The following is a 12163-nucleotide window of genomic DNA, read 5'->3' as shown; positions in this document are numbered from 1 at the left end:
TCTTCATACATGTCCTGCACCACCCTCACATGCTTTCCTGCTTCTTCAACAACTCTTTCCCATAGCTTCATCATCTGTACCTCTCTGCACATCATTCTTAAAAAGTGTCTTCTCTGTTACAAACATCCTCTCACTCTCCAAGATTAGATAATATGGTTAAAAGCCTCCTTCTCTCCTAGACACTTCCATACCTCCGTAAGTACTGTATGTAATTTGGATCAACTGCCATTCCACTCTTCATCCTCTTCATAGCTGCACCCACTTCCTCCTTATGTCACGGCTGAGGACATAAGCAAGTATCTAGACCATTTACCACCTCATTCAAGCGAATATAGAAGATGAAGTGTTTTCTGGTTAAAATACTAGGAGGAATCAGAGATATAATCAATTGTATTATCAGCTTTGATATGTGGTAGATGTTGGTCACCTTTAGACAACAAGAAACTCAGTTAAAGTTCAAAAAAGCTGTTTGGGTGAAAATGCATCATTTTATGATGGCGAATTCTCCCGGGAAAATTGTTCCTCATCTGAGTAGGGCTTTTGAATGCAGCATTAACCCCGACTTCTCCTGTAGCTCTCCAATCAGAGCTTGATTATAAGGGACACCTAAAGCCTATTGTTCAGTCTCTCTTGGCTTTTTGACTGATTCTGGCTGGAGATGGCAGTGGTGGTTGCAGGTATGTCAAAAACCAATTTAATGTGTTTATATTAAACTGCTAGAGCATATTCAGTGACTCTCTCTCTCTCGTCTGATACTGGTTGGTGTTCAGGATGAGCTCTGTTACTCTGCTGTCCAACACCTGGTGGTGGTAAGTCGGGTCTCAGCATTAAGGTTATAGTTTTCACTGTGGGAGGACCTCAGATGATAATTGTTTTACTTCTTCTTATTAACGTGATCAAAGTTTTTCCGTTTAGTAAGATGGTGGGCCTTTTCATTGGACATGTTACTTGCCAATAATGAGTCTATGTACTTTTTCCTCTCAAGTGCTACTACAACTAAGGTTTATTAAAATAGTATTTCATCTGATGGAGTTCCCCAGGTGGCGCTGCTTGTGTGTTCCTTTGATCTTTTTCTCACTGCCTGTAGTTCAACATTTTAAGCGGTAACAAGGTTCCATTTGCTACCTTACAGTGACATTTTCCATAAGATTTTAAACTCAGTTTTCAGATGAACACTACTTGTCTCCTCTCTAAAGGCATCTAAGTTTCCGGTTTATCACTTTAGTAAAGACCTTCATAAAAAATACTTATTTGTATTGTGAAATTTCTGAAATGAAAGAAAGATCAAAATTTATATATAAGTTAATAAGCATTAATGAGGAGCTTGTGTACAGTAGTGTCATCCCCCTTTAAAGGTTCCACATGGTGCCAAACTGAATTCAAGGACTGGATGAAATACATATTTAAACCTTTACTGGGCAGCAGGCTAAGGTTTTGCAAAATCATAAATAAATCTATTGATTTGCTTTTTTTGAAGGATTCTGCTGCTTGCAAGTCAGGCACCTGCAGCCTATAAAGGGCTGCCAGTTAACATCAGAACAACTGGAGCTGCAATATATTTATTTTAATCTGTCTGAATGCAGGCCTAGCTGCTCTACACCTCATCTTCGCCGCAAGGTTCCTGCTTTAGTCAAGCCGCCCGGGCCATTCTAACAATCAGCAATGGTAATAGATAATGCAGTCAGTGATACAGGTCAAGGGAGCTGGCTAAAACATGTGGTAAGGTGCCTACTGGGTGATATGTATTGGACTGATAACAGCTGATAACAGCCATTCAGAGGGCTGATACAGTAATCACCACATTGACTGCGATGCTATAGTTGCTACATCTTAATTGTTGATGCAGCAAAAATCATTATCATGACACGGGTCAAAATGCTAATGTGTTATATAAGACCAAACTAATGTCTAGTAAACAGCTTCCCAACAGTCATTAACTTGTAAAACTTTGTGGAAATGAATGCGCTGAATCATTATATATGTCGCTATTGATCTACAGGCCATGCCTTTTCCTAATTAAAACTGAATGAACACATTCTGCAAGTACAATAGCAAGTTAACTGCATGTTTTTAGGTGATGCACTCACTAAATCACAGGTTATGGAAGTAGGCACAAAGCAGAGCTTTATTTAAATCTGCTCCTGAGCAATCCTCCAAGCTAATTCACCTATAATAAGCACCAACACAAAAAGTACAAATACACCTTATCTTAAGCTTGTGCCTGTACAAATCTGAGCCACTGACACAGAGAACACGTCACAACCGCTCACAGCTGTATGAAAAAGGATTTAGGTTCTTGCCGGTTTTTGAGGCATAGATGTCTTCCGGAGAGCATCCGCAGTGGTGGACAGGCTGCCTATTGACAGTCTGTGCATGGATCAGATACCCTGGGCAGTGTTGACAGAGACAAAGAGGGGATGAACACGATGTCTGAATGTCAAGTCAAGGCTGTCAGAGGGTCAGACAAGTCAATGATGGAGCCACTGGAGTCAATGAAAGACGGTGCAAGAGGGAAAGGAGATGGACAGGATGGAGGTGATGCAGGGTGGAGGGCAAGAAAGAGGCATAAACCTACAGCCTACATTCACGCTTATGGTGGATCGGAGGAATAAGTCAGATGGGGAGTTTGAGAGTGAGACGGAGCGGAGTGCAGGAGGAGGCAGATGGAGCTGGTTAAATCCTTGTCCTGAGTATTGTACCAATTGTGGCAGAGAGGCAGACACAATAGCTGAGCAGTCTCCTGTCGCTTCCATAAACAAGATAAATTGATGAGGCTCTCCCGCCCACTAACATCCACAGTTTGTTTTTATTGCCTTCCAGGACAACGGAATGGAAACCTACTCTAGTAAAACAAAAAAGAAACACTCTGCTAAATATTCCTTTTCCACTCTCAAAGGCTTCCTCTATAGCATCATGGATGAGTGGCAGCATTTGATGCCATTGTCTCATATGAGTAGCTTTGGCTTGTATTAGGAAAAGGCTCTTTCAGTGTGGCTCCCATGTTGCTGAGAACAAACTAAAAGGGATGTAATTCAATCAGTCGGGTTTAAAAAGCCACCTCTTTACATTATGATTTGATTATAGCCTCTTTTTTAATTTTTTTTTTTACTTTAGATAGACAAAACATGATTGAGCATAACCAGTATTGATTCCGAGTACATTTTTTCTTCTTTGACAATCCCTGGGATGCTTTCCCCGAATAACATTTTATTATGATGGACGGAAATGTTTTACACAGACATCGCAGGCTTGGAAGAACACAAAGCAAACGATTCAAAATGGGATTGCCAGTCAGTAAACAGGGGGATTACAGAATCCCAGCGCTTAGCGAAAAGGCTGTAATTGAAGAAACAGAGAAGAAAGATATATTAATAACAAACCAGGCTTTGGCTGAAGCTCTCTAAGACACCGATTCTCCCGCCAAGGTGACATGCTGTTTGACTGTTTGTCTGTGAGCGTGACTGCGCTAAAGCTACCGACTAGAAATTTCATGAAACGCGGTCTAGAGTCGGCCGAAATAAACCCATTAAAAGCTGGCGCGGTTTCAGATCGCTATCTTTAAAAGTGCAGGATAGGGGATTATTTCCACTCTCCCAGCGCCTTTGAAGTTTCAAGATGTGTTGATTTTTATCCAAGTAAAATAGCGAAGAAATTTGAAAATGATGCAAAACTATCGAATCCAAACATTAGCTGACATTTTTTTTCCAGTGACAAATCAACAAAAGGAGGAAAAATCATGTTTATTAAAGTTTCTCTCTGTCTCTTGCGGTATTTATTCAGTGCTTGTCTACTTGTTGATGCAGTGTCGTTAGCGGTGATCTATGCTGCCTTCAGCGGAGTCTGTGATTTACTGTGGGCTCTGACTCTGACACAGGCCGGGGGAGGGGAGAGGGTCACGCTAAATGGCTGTCTGACCACCATCCATCTTCCCACCCAATCAATGACGCCATTCAGGCAGATTTTATCCAATCAAAGCGTCCTGTTGTGATGAAAATGATGCATAAGACCTGGGTTAAACCAGGCTAGTACCCAAACCACTTTGCAAACAGATTTTAAGGGCATTTAAAAGTCATCTGGACAACATGTGCACTGTAATACACCTACTGTACCAGCCATCAAAGCATAACAGGGAAAACTCCAACTCAGAAGCAAAATTGGATCCAGCATTTATTAACGTTACACTAAACAGGCACCAAATATTTTCCGCCACAGTCCACAGCGCCCGCCTGCCTGTGCAGCAGCATCTCATGTTTGCTGGTTAAATGCTATATTGCATTGTTTTCTAATGGTCTCTTTGGACATGCATTGAATAACATTGTTGGTGGCTTTTGTCAAAGGTGACAGAAGCCTTTGAACTCGCTTGTGCTGCTGCACCCTTCATAATTATCTGACAGCAATCAATTGAGGCTTGTTAAGACTTTCACAGAAATGGCCCGGCTTGCTAAGATTGCTGACATAATTTTTGCATTCCTGTGCAGACATTAGACCAAAAAAGTCAATCATATTTACTCATGGAGGATTGCCGGTCATCACCTGATGGCTTTGTCATGATTAGATTGGGATTACTGCTGATTTCTAAACCAAATCATCCAGAAAATAACTGCCGTATCAATGAACCGATTAAGGAAGTCATTAGAGGAGACTTTGCAAACATGTAGCACCTTTTTTAAAATCATTTTTAAGTTTTAATTATATCACATTTTAATTACAATCTCTGTAATTAAACCTGAAAACCTAAAAGTTAAAAAGCCACTGACAGCAGAGGAAGTGGCTCGAGTGAAGATGTGAACTGTCTCACAGTTTCACAGCCAAGACTCCAATTTCCAATGTCAATGTTTACCTAAATGCACCAACAGGAAAGGATAATAGAGGCAGATGCACACAGCAGCACTGCTAGAGAGGTGAAAATCCAGTGTTCAACATAATATAGTAAGTACTGGACATGATAAGAACTCAAGAATGATGTAAAATATATTTGTTATTAATGGGCTAAAATGGCTGTAAAGATGATGGAAACAGATTTTTGGGGTAATTTAGAATGTAAACGTGGCTGGGCATCATTGTTTACAGCTCTTTTAGCACTGACTGCAGCACATGTGAGCAGTATAGCGTCACAGCTGAGCTGTAGCAAGTGTGGAGTTGTGTGGTTAGTAAGTTACTAACTACTTTTAATATGCATTAATGTAATCTTAATAAATGTTCACTTTCAATATAGATAAACTCTTACTGCACATTTCCACACTCTTTGTATATATATCAAGATATATAGCTGTCTGAGTTTTATTACATCCAAAATGTTGGCATGCCAAAACTCCAGTTTCAGTCAGGATGTACTAACAACACCACTGTGAGGCCCTGCTTGTCAATCTTAAGCCTTTAATCCATCTGTGTGCTCTGACGGGCTTCTATATTATTCATGGAAAAGTTTCCTTGTTCCTTTAAGGTAATTTATTTTCCTCAGTCACAGTGAGGATCTCCCAGGGTTTGTTTCAGTGGCCCCTGTGGAAGGAATGTCTGTGAAACAGAAATTGTTCTTGGTTTTTCCTATTTTGTTTTATATGTAATATTAGAAAAATATGTTAACTACAGGTATAAACACACAGATGTATCAGGTATATGTTTATTAAGTATACATTGCTAGTACCAGGGTGGACCCCTTTTGATTTTCACAACTAGCTTAATTCTTTCTGTCAGCTGTGTATGTTTTGGTCTGAGGTTTGGTGACTGTGGAGGGTGTTTCAGTACAGTGAACTCATTGTAATGTTCAAGAAAGTTTGGGATTATTTGAGCTTTGTGACATGATGTTAGAAGCACCCATCAGAAGACGGGTACACTGTGGTCAATATGGATGGACATGGTCAGCAACAATACTCAGGTAGGCTGTGGCTATCTATTGGGCCTAGACTGTGCCAAGAAAATATCCCTCTCACCATAACATCACCAGCCTAACCCTTTGACACAAGGCAGGATGTCTCCATACGTTCATGTTGTTCACACTAAATTCTGACTCTACCGCATGCTGCAGCATCGACAGCCATTCAACCAGGGAACATTTTTCCAGTCTTCTTTTGTGTAATTTTGGTGAACCTGTGCAAACTCCAGTTCTTAGCTGACATTAGTGGCCCCTGTGTGGTCTCCATCAACTTCAAGGGTCAACATGTTGGGCGTTCAGAGATGCTCTTCTGCATAGTTTGGTTGTAACAAGTGATTATTTGAGTTACTGATTCTTTCCTGTCAGATCAAAGCAGTCTGGTCTTTGTCCTTTGACCAGCGAGGTATTTTCCCCCAGAGAACTGCCGCTCAGTGGATATTTTCTCTTTTTCAGATGATTCTCTGTAAACCCTAGAGATGGTTGTGTGGGGAAATCCCAGCAGATCAGCAGTTTCAGATCAGCCTGTCTGGCAGCAACAGCCATACCACATTCAGAGTCACTTACGTCACCTTTCTTCCCCATTCTGATGCCCAGTTTGAACTTCAGCAGATGTTTGAACATCTGCACGACTGAATGTATTGAGTTGCTGCCATGTGATTGGCTGATCTTTGCATGAACAGTTATAGCTAACAAAGTGACCACCGAGTGTATATAACGGGGAAAAAATGGCAAATAGTGGCAAAGTTTAAAAAACGCTCTGCAACGTTAGCTGCCCGGTGCCCTTGCTCCATAAAGAAATCCTTCCTTTCAAAGTCAAGCATATTCTAGAGCAGCACATGGGCAGAATTGCAAATAAATCATCGAGCTTGGTCCGGCCATCCCACCAGGAGGAAGCCACACACGTCTATTGGTAAATGATTGGTGTGTGTCTAAGCCAGGCTCCTATAGGAGGTAAGCAGGCTACTGATGAATGAGAGTCTGGGGTTTAATGAAGTGTGTTTATTACCGGTTGATCAGTGGTTAACGGACAGACCTCCCCTGGCAATATACTAAGAGCACATTACCACAGACAGGCGGGGAGAGAGGGCGGAGGGATGTAACGAATTGGGAGGAAGGATGTGCTGGCAGAAAAGGTGAAAAAGCAAGAATAAGAGAAAAGTCAAAGAAACTAAGGTAAATAAGGAGAGAATAAGACATGAGACATGTTCAGCTGATGTCCAAACATACAAGCATTTTAAGGAAGTCGGTGGATCTAAGTACAAAATCTCAGTTCTCATAACACAGTATACTCAAATATTACAAATACGCTCATGAACACACTTTGTTGGCTCATCACTTTCAGCCTTTTTTGTTGTTAGTTTAAGAACAAGCAAGCAGGGAGTTCCTCTCAAGGTCATCTTAATAGACTTTTTCTTTCCCACACAACCATATACTACCCCCAGTGCCATAAATCACATTCACGCTCACACACACATCCATCACTCGGGGCCAGTCAGAATGACAAATAATACCTCTAACAATAGGTCCTATTCATCAATAAGGCCATATGTTTTTCCACGGTGAAGAATATCAGAATAATGGACCAAAATGTATTCAAAACAAATATGCATGAGAAATGTTTGGAGAACTTCATCATGGCCTGAACTGAAGCAGACTACTTCTGGCAGCAGTGAGCTATAAACTTTGAATTTCATTTATCCAAATCCCGTGTCATGTAAAAAAAAAAAAAATCAACACTGCTGCAGTGTAATATTTAAGATGCAAACAGCTGCTTTATTTATTATTTAAATTTTACAGAGAATATAAGGCTCGTTTCCTGTCAGTAACAGGGTTGTTTATTGCTGAGATTTTGGAAAGCATCTGCATCGCTGAAAAGAGGTTTGACGATTATAAACTCCCAGGTTACACAAACCTGTTTGGAATACAAGAAAAAGGTCAACAGTAATAAATGATCTGATGTAAGACGGATTTGGAGCTGACATGCAAACATAGCCATCTGGAAACAGTATGCTTTGGGGATGTGAAGCAATTAATAACAACTAAAACAAGCAGAGATTTATTAAAGAAAATACCAGCGTTATAGCCAGCTCGTTTACGCTGACAGGCTCGGTGAAGTCTTTATAATGAATTAAACCTGCAGTATGTTGTTAGCACCTCTGTGCTGCCATGTCAATACAATTTTATTCCCATAAAACCACCAATATCAGTAACAGAGGAAAGATACGGCTTTCAGCATGGCCAAAAATACAAAGAAAACGACAAAAGCAGGAAAGACTCGACTCCTACCTTTGACTCCCACAGTGAGGCCATCCACGGGCTCTGTTGTGACTTGGGGGGGATTTTATTAGCAGAGTTTGGGTCGACTCGTCCCTTTCGAGCGAAATCATCACTGCAAAGGGCTTTTATGTTGTGTGCATTTTAAGAGGTTTGTTGTCGTATGATTATAGTCATCACCCCCAACCGGTTGTAGCAGATGGCTGCTCATCCCTGAGCCCGGTCCTGTCGGGGTTTCTTTACTTAAAACTAAGTTTTTACTTCCCACTGTTGCCAAGTGTTTGATTGTTTGGGTTTTCTTGTATTATTGTAGGGTTTTCTCCTTACAATATAAAGTGCCTTGAGGCAACACTTGTGATTTGGCAGTATATAAATAAAATTGAGTTAAAAAATAACATTTTTAGATATGCTATCCAGTCTTTGAGTAATGACATGATGAATCCTGCTTCCGGGCCCAAACTACTCTGCGTTTATCAAGGCTGTTGTGTTTTTAACATGTTTTAATGCTTTGCATCTTGTTCTATTTAATCTCAACAAGCCCCTAAAAACAGTCAGTGATCGCTCGGTTTTTATTACCGCTAATCATTTTAAAGCTCCGTTTTTAAAACCTTCCGATGTAACTACAGCCCAGCCCGTGCAGCAGTATATTAATGACTAACCTCGTATTGTGGATTATCTCAGTTGTTCTCCCGACTAAAGTTTGGACCGTTTACAGCATCCTGCCATGCAATTGCATTTCTCCCTAGCCTTCGGGAACCCTCACATTAACGTTTATCGAGTGGAAAAAAGTTAGCGGCTTCACTGTTTATATTATGCTAACATAGCTGTGTCGCTAGCGATCACGTAGCACATCGTTACATACCAGCTAGCCAAACTTCAGTAACCCTACAAACATTACTGCTGTTTACTTTCCTGTCTTCATTTATTTCGAAAGTGATAGCAGAGCTGTACGTCTTAATTCGTTTCAGAAATCCCTCAGTCAGGACATGCTATATTATATTTAGATGGAAACTAGCGAGCTAACTCCCTGCTAACCTCTAACTCCATTAAATTTCATAAATTCTGTTTTTATGGATGCCTGGATGTTAAACTTAATTGTTACACCTGGTAGAGCAGCCACACTGATCGATTTATTACAGATGAAAGAATTTAGACAGTTTTTCAACTCTCAGTAAACCTGCAGCGTAGTTTGGGCCCAGACACAGCTAATGTCGTCAGACTTAAAGACCGGATTGTGGTTAGGTTAACTGATTTTATAACCCTGACAGACTGGTAACCTGTCCAGAGTTCACCCTGCTGCATGCCCCCCTCGATCCTAAGCTGGATAAGTGGCTAACTGTAGCAAATGACTGTAGCACTATGCCCAGGACATTTTTTTTTTTACATTTTGGACAATAAAGTTTAGTTTAAATACACCGAATCTAAACAAAGTTGTTATGGGTGATCTCTTTTATCCTATGATGAAACACAACAGTCCTGATGGGAGCACACTCTTCAAAGATGACAGTGCTCCCATGTGTAGTCCATGAGAAGGGGGGGTGTCACTGAACGGTTTGATGAGTGTGAATATTATGTAAATCAAGTGCTGTGGCCCTTCGCAGTCACCAGAGCTCAACCCTGTTGAACACCTATGGGAGGTTTTAGACTGATGTGTTAGACAGCACTCACCATGCCCACCATCATCAAAGCACCGAACGAGGGAACATCATAATCATAAACTCATAACCAGACATGATAAGATATCCCAATCCTTTAAAATGCTCAGTTTTCAGGTATTCTGATTAATACCTTTCATTAAAGAGTGAACGTGAGTGACATGATCTGTACCCAGGGCCATGTAAGGAGTCCGCTGACCAGTCATAAAACCTTCTTTTAAAAGTCTTTGAATATATTCAAGCTGAAATTTATAAGGCAAAATAAGGGTGAGACTGGGTCTCTGATGAGGTCCATCAGCCCTGTTAACAATCTGCATCCAGGCACAATGCTGGCTGATTACTAATCAGAGACGCTAAGAAACAGCCAGCTGCTCAGCCTATTCCGACTTTCTGCAGACGCACACACACACGCATGCAGGACTGGAACAGAGTGCACACACAGCGAGGCAAAAATTGTGATTGCATCTAGGTAAGGCAGAAAGTATAATGCACATAATAAATGCGTTTGTTCACTCACAAAAGACATTTGCACACTCTTTCTCACTTTTTCCCCCCCGTGTGTTTTCCTCAAGTGCACGTGCGCACACACACCTACACACACACAATAGCACAGAGCTGTAACAGCCTTCAGTCTGCAGCAGTGCCATGCAGACATGAGAGGACCACACCTTGTTCAGAAAACAAATGAAATCAGTTTACGGACACGTATTACCACAGTGCTCCTTGTCTGCCTCCCCCCACCCCTTCTTCCCCTTTCCCCAATTTCTTTCTTTCTCTCGCTCTCTCCTCGCGATCTCTCCCTCTCCTTCCTCCAACTCCCGCTTTTTTATTTTTCATCGTGTACCACCTGAGCTCTTCAAGGTTGCCGCCACAATTTGGGTCATTCAGCTCAGCCCCATTTCAACCACCCCGCACAGACACACACACACATACACACGCGTGCAATCACACACCTCCCCCTCTGTGTATTACCTGACACTGCCAGGTGGGAGAGACTCCATTACCGAGTTGAACTCTGACCCTGTTTCGACTGCCTGGCCAGAGAAGAGAGATGTGTGCGGTGCGTGTGCGAGTCTGTGTGTGGAATAGAGGACAGAGACAGAGTAAAAAAAAAAGAGAGAAAAGAGGCTAGCAGCTGAAATGAGGCCAGCCTAAATGTTTGTGTGTGAACGTGCTTACACATTTGTTTGTGCCGGTGTGTTTGTATGTGTGCATGCAGGGGTGGAAGTGGGCCTGTCTCAAATGACACCTCTGGCCATTATTAAGTCCACTTTATTCTCCAGTCTCTGGCACATTTTCAACTCTCCATATGCTCATATTTTTCTCCTGAACCTAGGTCCATAATAATGCTCACAGAGTCTGAATACACCAGCATCTTATTAACATTCAAGAAATTGAAGTGGTGTCTAACTTTGAGAGTTGGCTTATGTAAACATCAAATCCCACTCAAAATAACCTGGAAAAGACCTTTGTTCTGATTATGAAAAAACACTGTATATCTGGATGGTAATATTTGCCAGGAACAGACTGAAAACTCCTGCTATATATGTTTTTGTAAATATAAATATACTAAGTTAGGATCATCAGTAATATGCCACCTGAAGCACTGAGTATGAGAAATGTGTCAGAGTCCAAAAACCCCTTTGTTGTCCACATTTTAAATCTCCTTCTGTGCATCTTCTGCTGTGTCTCAGTATAATACAGCTGATGCTCACAGCCTTGGAGAAAAAAAAAGGTGTTGAATTAGTACACAGTTGCATTAACTCAGGGACCTCACTGTTTCTTTCCTTTATAAACAGCCAAAGAAGATTGTTGACGGTTTGCTGAGGAAAAATGATGCCTATTCACTTTCACTGTGTTGCTGCATCAATTCCTACACGACTTACAAACATTAGTATCAGTTAAGAAGTTTCATTTATTGACTCAAGCTCGAGTGCTGAAAGTTCATTCCAGTTATATTTATTTACATAGCAACAATTCACCACAACAGATCTCTCGAGGTACTTCATATTGTAAGAAGAGAACCCTTCAACTTTTTACATTAAAAAACCCCAGAACAGCAACAACAATCCATCAATGTCCCAACAAACACCTTAAGATTAATAAAAGAAATAAAAGTCTGACATTTCACAACCTTGTGTGCCGGTATTATGTTTGCAGATAGTATGTTTAGGAAATCAAAGGCAATTAAATTAATTTTTATAAGTCAGTCATTAATTTTCCAGATGCATTCCCATCACTTAACATTGATGCCTCTTAGTTATCATGCATATTGCCTTCTAGGATGTGGTCATAGTCCAAACTGTTAGTGGGCACTGACCTAATAGCATAATTGCTGTTATTTTCTGCAATTCTGTTAGCA

Source organism: Pelmatolapia mariae, linkage group LG3_W, assembly GCF_036321145.2.
Source record: "Pelmatolapia mariae isolate MD_Pm_ZW linkage group LG3_W, Pm_UMD_F_2, whole genome shotgun sequence".
Classification (NCBI taxonomy): Eukaryota; Metazoa; Chordata; class Actinopteri; order Cichliformes; family Cichlidae; genus Pelmatolapia; species Pelmatolapia mariae.
Note: the sequence above shows the minus strand (reverse complement) of the source record.